This window comes from Hoplias malabaricus, chromosome 2, assembly GCF_029633855.1.
Source record: "Hoplias malabaricus isolate fHopMal1 chromosome 2, fHopMal1.hap1, whole genome shotgun sequence".
Classification (NCBI taxonomy): domain Eukaryota; kingdom Metazoa; phylum Chordata; class Actinopteri; order Characiformes; family Erythrinidae; genus Hoplias; species Hoplias malabaricus.
In genome coordinates this window covers 45381102-45393699 of record NC_089801.1, presented here as the reverse complement: position 1 = coordinate 45393699, position 12598 = coordinate 45381102, and the positions used below count along the sequence as shown (strand labels likewise).

At 39.3% G+C, this 12598-nt stretch overlaps 1 pseudogene; it reads left to right on the top strand.

The window, feature by feature from the left end:
* Nucleotides 1–5713: 5713 nt before the first annotated feature.
* On the top strand, nt 5714–7724 carry LOC136676830 (scavenger receptor cysteine-rich type 1 protein M130 pseudogene; annotated as a pseudogene).
* The last annotated feature ends 4874 nt before the right edge of the window (nt 7725–12598 follow it).

Genomic DNA, 12598 nt, shown 5'->3' with positions numbered 1-12598 from the left:
CAGGGTGTATTCACTCCTTGCGCCCAATGATTCCAGGTAGGCTCAGGACCCACCGTGACCCTGAACTGGATAAGCAGTTATAGATAATGAATGAATGATACAACATTATATTTTCACTGTTGTATCCCTTTGAGCTGAATGGATTTTCATCATTCAATCATTCATTCATCGTCGCTTATCCAGTTCAGGGTCGTGATGGCACCCGTCCTTCTCAGGGCAACACACACTTAATTGTACGAACTGGATACCTTCTACCGTGTCTCCAAACTTTCCTGATGCTGCTCTGCTGCACTGCCAATAGAGTGTGGCAAAAATATATATAGAACAACAATATGAGCTGACCTCATCTAAGATGTTTTCTATGCACAAAAAAGTCCTTTCTTCTTAAATATTGTTCACAATTTTGTCTAAATCTGTGTTAGTGAGCACTTCTCCTTTGCCGAGATAATCCATCCAACTCACAGATGAGGCATATGAAGATGCTGATTAGAGGGCATGATGCTTGCACAGGTGTGCCTTAGGCTGGCCACCAAAGGGGTGGGTGACAAACCCCTTATTATTCCCTTCATTTCAGAAGAAACAGGATTACTTTTGTCCACAAACATTTGTCATTTAATGTAGTAATTGTGTGGCTGCACTTCACAGACATTAGAAATCCTCTAGCTCCATCTTGTGGAGAAAACTCATTCCTACAGGGATTGATCCACAGCGCTTCTGTAAGACCTTATTTATCAATGTGAAAATACAAGTGTTAAAGTAAGTCACTGCCATTAAAACACTGTTATTATTACATTTCTTACATTATAATTTATAATCATAATATAATTTCCTTGCACTGTACTCTGAGTAAAAAAAAAAAACTACTCTGACAAAATTAATAAACTGTTTGACTGGATCTTTTATTTATTTGAAGTGTTTTTGAATGATGAACTAATATTTCTGTGTGTATTTTTGTTTTGTAACTCATAACTAAGTTTTAGGATGTTTACAGAGTGCGTTTAACACAGTGTGTGTTAATCAGTGTGTGTGTTAAATCAGTGAATGTGTTTTTATCAGAGTGTGTGTTTATCAGTGAGTGGATCAGCTGTGTGCAGGTGCAGCATTAAAGCTCTTCTCCACTGGAGTGTTTCCTCTCTCTGAAGTCAGTCTCCTGTTGCTGGGGACCCTCTCAGCACACTGCCGTCAGCGTCTCTCCTCACAAAAAGACAAACACCTCGAGAACCTAAGGAGGAGTTCTGTCCATCAGCGTCACACTCTTTTGATGAAAATGGAGAAAGAAGAAAATGCCTCCTCTGATTTGTCACTGAAATGTTTGATGATTTCCTCTTCTCTTTCTAATAAGGTAATAGTGAGTGTGATTGGCGGCTGGGGGAGCTCTCTCTCTCTCTCTCTCTCTCTCTCTCTCTCTCTCTCTCTCTCTCTCTCTCTCTCTCTCTCTCTCTCTCTCTCTCTCTCTCAGTTTCTTCAGTCTCTCTGGGGGAGTGGAGGTGAAGTGTGTTCTGCTGCTGAGGTGAATGGACTGTGTGCAGGTCAGAGGGAGATGGACAGCTGTGTGACTCTCATTCTCCTGTTCTCCACATTCACTCTCTCCACAGCTGGTGAGTATACTCTCTACTAATCAGTGAGATATGCTATATTAACTCACAGATTTTTCTGTGCTTACTCTTTATAGCATTAATATATAATAAGCATTATATAATAATAAGCTTCTTTATAGCATTAATATATATATATATATATATATATATATATATATATATATATATATATATATATATATATATAATTATGTGGAGTTTAAAAGATATGTACCTATTTTTATTATAATAGTATTATTTTTTTATTTCATATTTTTGTGTTAATATAAACTAAATCATCATCAGATTTTCACAGAAGTCCTAAACTATATTTAAAAGGCCAAATTAAATAAACAAGATAAAAACTTAAACCTCCATTTTTTCACACTCTGTCTGACTGTGGATTAGTGGAGTCCAAAACCTTTAGAGATGATTTTATCACAATTTTCAGCATCAACAACTATTTTTGTGAGGTCCTCTGTAATCTTCTTTGTTTGTGCCATTATTCACTTCCACAAATATGTTTTGTGAAGATCAGAATAAGTTTGAGCCGATTACAGAGCACACACTCACACCTGACTGACACCCCACTGCTGGAAAAGACTCACATTCACATTTACATTTCACATTCAAATGAAATGTTAAATCCTAGAGGTTCACACAGTTTTATCACTCACTGATTTGTTAACTGTATCATTTTCTTCAAAAAATAAATGACCGTTTTTATATTGTTAATGCATTTATTTAAGTGTGTTCTTTATTCCTAGAACTTGATATTGAAAATCTTTGGTCAAATGTATACACAAATATAGAAATTTCTAAAAGGATAAAAAATGTTCAAGTTCCACTGTTTTGGTATATTACTCTCAAATGTTGCTTTCAAAACATGAACACTTTAAAAAGCAGAGAGAAATGCACTCTCTCTCTCTCTCTCTCGTACAGACAGTGTGAGGTTGGTGAATGGAGACAGTCCCTGTGCTGGGAGAGTGGAGGTTCTTCATGAAGGACAGTGGGGAACAGTGTGTAGTCGTGGCTGGGATATGAGAGATGCTGCAGTGGTGTGTAGAGAGCTGAACTGTGGGGAGGCTGTGAATGCCCCACTGTTTGGTTATTTTGGTTCAGGATCAGGACAAATCTGGATGGATGATGTGGCCTGTAGTGGATCAGAGTCTACACTGAAGAACTGTGGATCAGAAGGATGGGGTATAAGTGACTGTGATCATAGTTTAGATGCTGGAGTCGTCTGCTCAGGTAAACTGCTGTCAGTCATCACATGAATCACAGTCTGTGTTAATATTATCATTAACATCACACCATTCATTTTACTGAGGATTCTGAGTGTAATTAGTGGTGAATAACAAGACTCTTTTACACCAGTGTTCCTGAACAGAGACATGAGAGATGTGTAAATACAGACTGTAGGGAAGTGAAACAGCCAAACACTTTTCAGAATGAAGGAGCAGATCATATAGTTTCTCACTAAAAGAAGTCGACTGGTTTATACTTCTCACAACACAAGCCCTTTCTCTCACTGTTCATCCTGAGATCACTGTGGAGGAACAGGATGAACATTAGGGAGAAAACTGAGAGGAGAAAGAAAAGGTGTTTACTCTGAGGATGGTCAGGTTCTTTATTATAAATCTTCTGTAAAACAGAACTCTGTTGTAAAGAGACTCAGTGTAATGCTCATGTTTCAGTCTCCATTGTTAACTGCTCTACCAGGACACACACGACACTAACCCTCAGAGAAACACTGTTACAGAGAGAGAGAACAGTGTCAATACAATTTTGAAAAAGATGAAGGAGCAATGTGTCAGTGTCAGAAAATCTAAAATCAGTTTTACAGACCATTCTCACTACGATTACTGTCAACATATACCAGGTGGAAAATGTGTTAATCTTTTACTGTTTCTGTGCTGTATACCGTCCTAATGTAACTGAAATACCCACAGGTCACAGAAAGTCCAGACTCACTGATGGTCCTCACCTGTGCTCTGGGAGAGTGGAGGTGCTTCATAGAGAGACCTGGTCCACCGTGTGTGATGCTGGCTTTGATCAGCAGGATGCAGAGGTTGTGTGTAGAGAGCTGGGCTGTGGGCGTCCTGTGGAGGTGTTGGGAGCAGCTGCTTTTGGCCGAGGGGAGGTCCAGGTGTGGTCAGAGGAGCTTCAGTGTAGAGGAAACGAATCTCAGATTTACTTCTGTCCAACATCATCTTCACTCAGACACTCAGCCTTAAGAATAACATCACCTTATTGTTTCTACACTCACTGTACATTCTCGTAACACACACAAACACAGCACCATAAATCATACCTGTTCTGTGGTGGTCCTGACCAGTATTATGAGAAAAATAGACAATTAGTTTAGAAACAAGAATGTGGTCATAATGTCAAAGTGGGGATAATACAGTGGGGAAAATAAGTATTTGATATACAGCAGATGTTACAAAGAATGGAGAGGTCTGTAATTTTTATCGTCGGTACACTGGCTCTCGCAGCCCTGTTAGTCCCCGCCCCCCCCCCCCCATATTCTGCACTAATTATCTGTATTAACTGCACCTATTTGAACTCGTTACCTGTATAAAAGACACCTGCCCACACACTCAATCAATCACACCCCAACCTCTTCACCATGCTCAAGACCAAAGAGCTGTCTAAGGACACCAGGCATAAAATTGTAGACCTGCACAAGGCTGGGATAGGTTACAGGACAATAGACAATCAGCTTTGTGAGAAGGCAACAACTGTTGGCGCAAATATTAGACAATGGAAAAAACACTAGATGACAGTCAATCTTCCTCGGTCTGGGGCTCCATGTAAGATCTCACGTCATGGGGTAAGGATGATTCTGAGAAAGGTCAGGAATCAGCCCAGGACTTCACGGTGGGACCTGGTCAATGACCTGAAGAGAGCTGGGACCACAGTCTCGTTAGTAACACACTGTACTGTCAAGGATTAAAACCCAGCAGGGCACACAAGTTCCCCCTGCTCAAACCAGCAAATGTCCAGGCCCATTTGAAGTTCACCAGTGACCATCTGGATGAGCCAGAGGAGGCATGGGAAAAGGTCATGTGGTCAGATGAGACCCAAATAAAGCTTTTTGGTATCAACTCCACTTGAAAGAAGAAGGATGAGAACAACCCCAAGAACACTGTCCCATTCATAAAGCATGGGGGTGGAAACATCATGTTTTGTGGATGCTTTTCTGCAAAGGGGACAGGACGACTGCACCGTATTGAAGGGAGGATGGATGGGGTCATGCATCTCGGGATTTTGGCCAACAACCTCCTTCCCTCTGTAAGAGCATTGAAGGTGGGTCGTGGCTGGGTCTTCCAGCATGACAATGACCCGAGACACACAGCCAGGGCAACTAAGGAGTGGCTTTGTCAGAAGCATTTCAAGGTCATGGAGTGGCCTAGCCAGTCTCCAGACCTAAACCCAATAGAAAATCTTTGGTGGGAGCTGAAATTCAATGTTGCCCAGTGATAGCCCCAAAACCTGAAAGATCTGGAAAAGATCTGTATGGAGAAGTGGGCCAAAATCCTGCTGAATTGTGTGCAAACTTGGTTAAGAACTACAGGAAACATCTGACCCCTGTAATTGCAAATAAAGGTTTCTGTACCTTCTGTATTAAGTTCTGTTTTCTTTTGTATCAGATACTTATTTCATGTAATAAAATGCAAATTAATTATTTAAAAATCATACGGTGTGATTTTCTGGATTTTTGTTTTTAGATTCTGTCTCTAACAGTTGAAATGTACCTACGATAAACATTACAGACCTCTCCATTCTTTGTAGGTGGGTAAACTTGCAAAATTGGCAGTGTAAAAAATGCTTATTTTCCTGTGTGTGTGTGTGTGTGTGTGTGTGTTTGTACAGGTGCATCTCAATAAATTAGAATATCATCAAAAAGTAGATTTCAATAATTCAATTCAAAATGTGAAACTCAAATATAGCTTCATTACAAACAGAGTGATCTATTTCAATCATTTATTTATTTTAATGTTGATGATTATTTCAGAATATTAGAATGTTATATAAAACCAATTAAAAAATTCTTTTTAATACAGAAATGTTGGTGTACTAAAAAGTATGTACTGTATATGCACTCAGTACTTGGTCTGGGCTCCTTTTGCATGAATTACTGCATCAATGCGGCGTGGCATGGAGGCAATCAGCCTGTGGCATTGCTGAGGTGTTATGGAAGCCCAGGTTCCTTTGATAGCGGCCTTTGGCTCGTCTGCATTGTTGGGGTGGTGTCTCTGTTCTTCCTCTATACTCTATAGGGTTTAGGTCAGGCGCGTTTGCTGGCCATTGTGGCACAGTGACACTGTAGTTATTAAACCAGGTATCGGTACTTTTGGCAGTGTGGACAGGTGCCAAGTCCTGCTGGAAAATGAAATCTGCACCTCCATAAAGCGTGTCAGCTGAGGGATGCATGAAGTGCTCTTAAATATCCTGGTAGATGGCTGCACTGATTTTGGACTTGATAAAACACAGTGGACCAATACCAGCAGATGACATGGCTCTCCAAACCATTTTTTGAGCTTTACAGCACTTTACAAGCAAATTTGAGCTTTACAACACTCTGTAGCCTGTGCTATAAGATCAGATCTCTCTCTGTCTTGTTCTCTCTCTCTCTGTTCTACAGACAGTGTGAGGTTGGTGAATGGTAGCAGTCGCTGTGCTGGGAGAGTGGAGGTACGTTATGAAGATCAGTGGGGAACAGTGTGTGGTCGTGGCTGGGATATGAGTGATGCAGCAGTGGTGTGTAGAGAACTGAACTGTGGGGAGGCTGTAAATGTTCCCAGTGTAGCTCACTTTGGAGCAGGATCAGGACCAATCTGGATGGATGAAGTGGACTGTAGTGGATCAGAGTCTACACTGAAGAAATGTATATCATCAGGACATGGTGAACAGAACTGTGATCATTCAAATGATGCAGAAGTCATGTGTTCAGGTGAACTGTGATTAATGAACTGAAAAATCTAAAAGAATTTCTGACCATTAGTAAATTTATGCACTTCCTACTATTAATTTTTCCATTTTATCAAACTTTCAGAGCTGTAACATAAATTAGCTAAATTAATAAATGTCAACACATTATTTTAGAAATTCGTGTTGTTGGTGGCTCTCGCTGCTCTGGGAGAGTGGAGGTGCTTCATGGAGAGACCTGGTCCACAGTGTGTGATGCTGGCTTTGATCAGCAGGATGCAGAGGTTGTGTGTAGGGAGCTGGGCTGTGGGCGTCCTGTGGAGGTGCTGGGAGCAGCTGCTTTTGGCCGAGGGGAGGTCCAGGTGTGGTCAGAGGAGCTTCAGTGTAGAGGAAACGAATCTCAGATTTACTTCTGTCCAACATCATCTTCACTCAGACACAACTGCACTCATGATAATGATGTGGGACTGGTGTGTGTTGGTAAGAGGTGTAACATATAAAGAATCATGATGTTGCTGTCACTACAAACTTTGTACCTCCTTAATCATTTTTGCCCAGACTTTGCAAATAACAAACCAGCATTTATGTTGTGTAAGAATGTGAAGAGGGTTTTTTCCCTCAGTTTGCAAAAGTACCATTTTGGGGATACAATACTTTTTGATCTGACAGCACCAATATGCTTTCTTTTCTGTGTATCTCTGTGAAAATGTCTTCTCTTTCTGTTGTACAGACAGTGTGAGGTTGGTGAATGGAGACAGTCGCTGTGCTGGGAGAGTGGAGGTTCTTCATAGAGGACAGTGGGGAACAGTGTGTGGTTTTGGCTGGGATATGAGAGATGCTGCAGTGGTGTGTAGAGAGCTGAAATGTGGGGAGGCTGTAGATGCACAGATTATATCTCATTTTGGAGCAGGATCAGGTCTAATTTGGATGAATAACGTGGATTGTAGTGGATCAGAGTCTACACTGAAGAACTGTGGAACACGAGGATGGGGTGAACATAACTGTGATCATATATTTGATGCTGGAGTCACCTGCACAGGTAAACTGCATTCTGTCATCATATTCGAGTGTGAAATGTGATTTATTAGCATTATCATCACATATTGTCTTCACATTATGTTTTCCATAGGATTTTCAGTGTAATTTACCTGAATCTTTTAATGTTTAAAAACAAAGGAGCATAATTTGAAATTAATTAAATTGGACTCAAAACCAACCTCAGTAGAGAAACTTTAAAGAGACTCTTTATGAAGAAAAAGAAAAACTTTATGAAGAGACACCAGGTACCTAATTTAGTTACCTAAAAGTGAGATCATGTGACTCATTTAATATCTTCATCTTTACTGTCAGTTATTGTTGGTAACTAAAGTGAAAATGGTGAATGGTCTATTAATTCTTTCTTTAAAATAATCATTTAGAACGATAATTAGAAATGCTTTCATGAAGAAATGCCAATACTAAAAAAGTAAATAATAAAAATAATTGCTAGTAGTTGAAAGTTGTTGCTAGGCAGATGTTATGGTATCACAAGTGGTTGCTAATGATTTGCTGGGCACTTCTTATTCCAGGTGGATGCAAAGTGGTTGCTATGGTACATCAGGTAGTTGCTAAGGTTTTTTCAAAGATGTGGCTAAGTGGTCGCTAAGCAGTTTCTACAGTATCAAGTGCTTGCTAAGGTGTTAAAAATTGGTTGCTATGGTGTCACTAGGCTGTTGTTATGGTATCCCACATGGTTGCTAATGTGTTGCTAAACAGTTCTAAGATATCTGAGGTGTTTGCTAAGGTGTTGCTGTGGTATCCCAAGTGGTTGCCAAGGTGCTGATAAGAGGTTGCTATCGTGTCACTAGGCTGTTGCTCTGGCATTACAGCCGAGTGCTATGGTGTCACTAGGCTGCTGCTATGGTACCCCAGATCATGTTGCTAGACAGATGCTAAGGTATCATATGTGGTTGTTAATGTTTTGCTGTGGTATTTTAAGTGGTTGCTAAGGTGTTGACAAGTGGTTGCTATGGTTTCATTAGTCTGTTGCTAGGGTTAACCCGGATGTCTGTTGCTAGGGGTAATCCCGGATGGTTGCTAATTTGTTGCTATGGTATCCTAAGTGGTTGCTAAAGTGGTGATTAGTGGATTCTGTGGTGTCCCCAGATGGTTGCTATGATTATTGCAGTTGCTATGGTGTTAATATTTGGCTCCTAGTTAGTTACTATGGTGTCACTAAGCTGTTGATACTGCAATGCTATTGTGTGAAAATATAGATAGAATTTAGTAAAAAATAATATTTTGAAATACTGTATCAATTCACAATAAAACAATTCATGGCTTACATGCAAAAATTTGTTATCATTCACATACATTGATTAAAAACATGAAATTATACATACATTTTACAAATATATTGTATTTTAAATCTGTCCCCAGGTTTTGGTCAGGACCTGTCCCGTTTACATTAGCAATATCTATAATCTGTGCAGTGTGCATTAAAGGTTGTTACTCAAAGGGAGAGACATTATTTGAGTAATGGAAATGCAGATGTTTATTAAAGTTGAGTTTTCTCATTAAATTGTATGATTTTATGCTTGATTTTGCATGTTTTTGATGGGGACGTGCTAAGGTGTCAGGCCGACATACAAAAATATCCCAGAAAAGAATACAACAAGATTGTTGTAAATCCCATACACGTTTAATTTTCCCTCTTTGTTGCATTTAAAATGTATTTAATGCATGCCATAATTAAATATTATTTGACATTATTTTACATGTCAGTTTTAATGTTTTTATGCTTATAGACAAATATTTTGAATGTAGGCCTATGTAGCACTGCTTTTGAGGTTGTGTGTTGTTTATTCATGATATTTCGACACATATCAGTATAATTGTAATTTGAACTGTTGGCTTTGAGTAATAATGATTAATTACTTTGATTTATGCAGATTGCAGTTAAATGGCTCCAGTTAGGGCAGCTAAGAGACAAAGACAAACAGAGAGAAAGGGAGAGAGCTAATATAGGATGAAATTTATTAGTGAGTTAAATAAGTATTCAGTTACATTCTAATGATTTTTTTCTGAATATTTTTGAACTATTTCAGTCATCAGTCACATTCTAATGAAGTTCCTTATGTATTTGGCTAAACTTTACTTTGTATTAGTCTAATATTACATTACCATTAAAAGATTACAACATAGTACTATAATATATAACATAGTAATAAAATAGTAATTCTTAACATAAGCTAAAATAAAACACAAAATATAACTTTTCCTGTATCATCAAACTACATCTAATCAAATTTATTTATATAGCGCTTTTCACAACTGATGTTGTCACAAAGCAGCTTCACAGAATTCCAGTAAGACAAAGATTTGACATGAAATGTAAAAACAAATGTAAAACCCTCAAGTGAGCAAGCCTGGGGCGACAGTGGCAAGGAAAAACTCCCCCAGCTGAGGAAGAAACCTTGGGAGGAACCAAGGCTCACAAGGGGTGACCCATCCTCCTCTGGTCAATCTACTGGTGATGATAGTTAGTAGTCCATGAGAACTTCAGTGTAGGGACAGCTTCAAGGCACTTGGTGGTTGTTGGAGCGTGGGCAGCTGGTCTGAAGCGTGGAGGAGGGTCTCGACAGTCATCCATCAGTGTCCAGACAGACAGGTAGGCAGTTGTTTACTCGGAAAGATGTAAAGGGATGGAATTAGTTTTGAACTGTTTTGTGTTTGTAAAGTAGAAAATATGAAAATTTCCAGAGTGTGGCTAATGACTCCGGCAGATCTGACTATGACAGCTTTAACTAAAAGGAGAGAACCAGGAGGACACACAGACACGGGAGCATCCTGAAACACTGGCATCCCTCCGCTCCACCGTCAACAAACCTGAGTGATCGCGAGAAGCGGCGGGACGACAGCACCAGCGTCTCAGTTTACTATAATTCCCTGTGTCCATGGACCCCCCGGATCTGCCGCCTTTATCTATGGGGGAGCATTAGCTACCAAAAGATAAACTAAACAAATGTGTTTTTAGCCTAGATTTGAAGATTGCGACTGTGTCTGTGTCCCGAACATTTTCTGGAAGATCATTCCAGAGTTGGGGGGCTTTATAAGAAAAGGCTCTTCCCCCAGCTGAGGCCTTCTGAATTCTGGGAAAATTTAAAAATCCAGCATTCTGTGATCTGAGTGAACGTGGAGGCTCATAATAGGAAATTGTATCTTGAAGATATTCAGGAGCAAGCCCATGTAGAGCTTTATATGTTAATAACAAAATTTTGTAGTCAATGCGGAATTTAACAGGCAGCCAATGAAGTGATGATAAAACTGGGCTGATATGTTCAAATTTTCTAGTTTTAGTGAGGACCCTAGCTGCAGCATTTTGAACTAGTTGAAGTTTTCTTAAATTGCTGCTGGTGCATCCTGACAGTAGTGCGTTACAGTAGTCAAGCCTTGAAGTAATAAAGGCATGTACTAATGTTTCTGCGTCCTGAAGGGATAAGGCATTTCTAATCTTAGCAATATTGCGAAGATGTAAAAAAACTGTCCTAGTGATACTACCTATGTGTTGATCAAATGATAAATCCGGGTCAATTATGACACCAAGATTTTTTGCTGCTGAACCAGGTTTAACTGGAAAGTCAGCTAGATTTAAAATTAAATCTGATAATTTATTTCTTGCCACTTTTGGACCCAAAAGCAGGACCTCTGTTTTGTTCCTGTTTAGAAGGAGGAAGTTACGCAACATCCAGCCTTTCACGTCTTTTACACAGTCCTCTATTTTCTTTAATCTGTGTTTGTCATCGGGCTTGGCTGAAATATACAATTGTGTGTCGTCTGCGTAACAGTGAAAGTTAATGTCATGGTTTCTTATAACTGTGCCTAGCGGTAACATGTATAATGTAAATAATAATGGTCCTAAAATAGAGCCTTGTGGAATTCCAAATCTTACTTTAGAATAATTTGAATTTAGATTGTTTACTTTTACGAATTGATAACATTCCGTTAAGTAAGATTTGAACCATAATAGGGCTGTCCCTATAATTCCAACCATGTTTTCTAACCTTTCTATGAGAATATTGTGGTCTATAGTATCGAAGGCTGCGCTTAGGCCAAGAAGCACCAACAGGGATACGTGGCCTTGATCAGAGGCAAGAAGAAGATCGTTTGTTATCTTGACTAGAGCTGTCTCTGTACTATGATGTTGCCTGAATCCAGATTGGAATTTTTCATATATATGATTCTTATGTAGATATGAACTAAGTTGTTGGGCCACAGCTCTTTCTAAGATCTTGGACAGAAATGGCAAATTAGAAATAGGCCTGTAATTAGACAGTGTACTAGCATCAAGATTTGGTTTCTTGATCATAGGTTTAATAACTGCTAGTTTAAAAGCTTTGGGTATGTGGCCCAGACTAAGGGATGAGTTTACTATAGTTAAAAGAGGATCAATAATAGCTGGTAGTACTTCTTTGAGCAACTTTGTGGGAATTGCATCAAGTGTGCAAGTTGTACAGTTTGCGGAGGTGATAATCTTTTCTAGTTCTAATTGTGGGAGTGGGTAAAAGGTTTCAAGTCTTTCTTTTACAGTTATATTATGTTTTATATCATTCACATCGGGTGGCAGCCAGGACGGATTTAATCCTGTGGCTTGAGTTTGTTGTCTAATATTCTCAATTTTATTATTAAAAAAGCCCATAAAATCTTTACTGGTGAGAGTTGCTGGAATTAGTTGTTCAGAACCTGCTTGATTTTTTGTAATTCTAGAAAACACACTAAACAGTGCTCTCGGATTATTTTTATTATGGGAGATCAGCGAGGCCAGATATGCTGAGCGAGCTTTAGTGAGGGCATTTCTATACTCTATAAGGCTGTCCTTCCAGGCAGAATGGAACACTTCAAGCTTGGTTGATCGCCATTTCCGTTCTAGTTTTCGTAATGTTTGTTTTAAAGTACGGGTCTTATCGTTATACCATGGTGCGAGCTTTTTCTGTCTTATACTTTTATGTTTAAGTGGTGCTACCTTTTCTAAAGTAGATCGACAGGTATTTTCTAGGTAATCAGTTAGTACATCTAGGTCCATTGGGTCTGATGGAGTTGGAACTGGG